We start from the raw sequence: 2,954 nt of genomic DNA on the forward strand, positions 1-2,954 counted from the left end.
AACAATTTGAAAAAAGTATCATTTTGTTTTGTTTTCGGTATGGGGAAAAGAGAATGTATACATTTGTATTTAAAAATTAAAACAACTCCAGCAGTAGGAACTTGTTGTTGTTGTTAAGTGCCATCGAGTCGGTTCCGACCCATAGCGACCCTGTACAGGGTTTCCGAGGGTGTAAATCTTTACGGGAGTAGAAAGCCTCATCTTTCTCCCGTGGAGCAGTTGGTAGTTTCGAACCGCTGACCTTAAGGTTCGCAGCCCGATTCGTAACCACTACGCTACCAGAGCTGCCAGCCAACATCTGAAGTATCATCAGTGTGCGACATAATCCTGGTTCATCCCTACTGGCCCAGCTGATCCTAAAACAATGGAAGTTTATGGCTCTGCACAGCAAATTCCAGCAGGACAAATGACCCCAAGCCTGTATTCAGAGCCTTAGAAGCAGAGCACTATTATATATGCATTACTCAGGTGAAAAGAGTCGAAGAGCTCCTGACAGTGTCCCTCAACTTGTTTTTATCAATGCAGCCCAGCCACAAATGCCCCTGCAAAAGGGCAGGAAAACAGCTTGTCTAGAGGAGCACATTGAACCAGCAAAGAATCTGTAAAAAGAAATATTACAACACTTCACAAGCCACACAGTCTCTTTTGCTACTTGTTGGGTTGCTCTGTTTCTCTTCTACCCTGCTATGGTCTGTGGACACATACTCACTAGGCATTGTTGGTTTTGAACCAGTGGAAAAAAAAAAACAAACTTTTTTTTTAATCTCAAAAAGAACTTAGTAATAAAATAAGGAGGCAATCAGTGGCAAAACTAAACTATATATACAGGGGGCAGCTTGGAAAATACCCATCACAGGCATTTCTCAAGTCCAAAATATTGAGTCTTTGACTGTTTCTGAAAATTCAGAGTATAAATCAGTCCTAAAATAAACATTTTGAACTACAAGCATTCTCGGACACTGTTAGACAGATAATCAGAGTAATGTTACAGCCCACAATTCTACAAAATGTAGAAAGTGTGCTAACTCGACCTGGACACCCCTTTAGCGATGACTTGGAGTTCTTCCTTCATAAAACAAAGGTTTCTGAAACACCCACTTAGCTTCATTGGTTGGAAAAGTGAAGAATTCAACTCTCAGCTAAGTTCTTGAGAAGAGAGACTCATCTCTTAAAATGCTGTTTTTAGCATTTTAAGCATCCCCACTAATTTACCCAAACCAAAACAAGGTGGCTCTTGGCTACTTTGCCTAATGTCAAATAGAGTTTTCAGGAAACAAAACTTACACGAATATCCTATCATCAATAAAGACTAAAAACCACCTGGATCATATAATGTATAATGCCACTGCTTTTTTTTTTTTTTTTTTTTTTTGGTGGTTTTTTTTTTCTTCTTCTTCTTCGTCTTAAAAGTGCCCAGGTGGGCTTAAGGCTGCCAGACTGCATGCAAATCTGTATCAACAAGGACTTCTCCTATTCCATCTACAACTGTACAGAGGTTGGGGGAAAACAAGGAGAGGGAAAGGAGAACAAAAAGAAGAGGGGGGAAAGAATACCCTTCTTCAAAAAAAAAGAAAGAAAGAAAGAAAGAAATCCCACCACAGGGAGATCTACGTGCCAAACATAATGGAAGAGTGTGCTCCCCAAACAGATGGTTCTACACAGACAAATGTTTTGCTGGTTTTCCTAAGAGTCCAATTTTGTAAAAGTTAAAAAAGAGAAAATTTTGAAATAACCAAATCCTGGCAGAAATTCAAACTCCAACACTAGCAAAATGATCCTTCACTGAATTATTTTTTCCTTTCTCTTTTTCTTTTCTTACACATTTTATTCACGCTAGAGAGGGATTTCTTTTTGGCTAGTTTTTGATCCAATCATTAAAGGAGTGGTTGAGGCGTACTGAATCCATCATTACTTTGATGACACAGTTAAGATTCCAGATTCATATTTTCAGGTACCAAGAGTTCCCTCTAAATGCCACAATCAAGTCAGCCTTTGTTTACTTTTCTTTCTACTGAACACAGCAATGCCCATTGGTATCTCTGAAGCGTAATCGTAATCGCATTTTAGGTTGGTATTTCTCCAGCTAAAGCAGTTGTTTGGAATTGAATGCTCCCCTTCTTTTTTGTTTTATGAACTAAACTGCATCTTCATACTTTATTCCGCATTCAATCAAGGCAAGTGCAACCAGCCCAGGCGCCCTTCCTAATCCTGCAACACAATGCATTGTAACACAGCAACCTGGCTCTTCATGAAGTTTGTTTTTTAAGAGGCTTAGCCAATCATATACTATCTGATTAGGGGGTGGAGCTCCATCATCAAATGGCCAATCTAGAACGTGGATTCCTTCTTTTTCAACTGGTGCTTTATCATACGTAGCATCTCAAACTCGAACCAAAGTGGTCACTCCATACTTAAGTTCCTCTGTGAACTTGTGGACAGTAGCATTGGTAGGGTTGTGAATGATCAGAAAACACATGTTCTCATAGGAGATCTCCACAGGGGCTGGACGGTTCATTATGGCAAATAAAAAGTGAATGTGTGTGTGTGTGTGTGTGTGTGTGTGTATGAATGTGATGGGAGAAATGGGGGGAGGGAGCAAATCAATAAATCTTGAAATGTTTCACAGCAGAAAACATTAAAAAGGCCACTAGAACGCCTATTATCGATCAATGTTTTCGCTATTCAACTTGTTTACTCCTTAAGAAGCGTCTCTCTTCAAGATAAACAGAAGTATTTAGAATCCACTTAAATTCAGATTCAACTTGGGCCTCAATGACTGTAGATGGATACCTTCAGACTCCAAAAAAAAAGTCCAACTACATACAAAACTTAAAGCAGCCTTTACTACATTTAGACACTAGAGAGACAAGTTAAAAGTGTAGGTCATTTTCCACTTCTGTTTACTTGAAGCTCAACTATACGGGAGTCATTAAAAGAAATATGCTTGCAATTAA

At 39.1% G+C, this 2,954-nt stretch overlaps 1 pseudogene; it reads right to left on the reverse strand.

Moving 5' to 3' along the window:
• Positions 1–2,008: 2,008 nt before the first annotated feature.
• Positions 2,009–2,515, reverse strand: LOC102832752 (annotated as a pseudogene).
• Between the last annotated feature and the right edge of the window lie 439 nt (positions 2,516–2,954).

Source organism: Chrysochloris asiatica, unplaced genomic scaffold (assembly GCF_000296735.1).
Source record: "Chrysochloris asiatica unplaced genomic scaffold, ChrAsi1.0 scaffold00067, whole genome shotgun sequence".
Lineage (NCBI taxonomy): Eukaryota > Metazoa > Chordata > Mammalia > Afrosoricida > Chrysochloridae > Chrysochloris > Chrysochloris asiatica.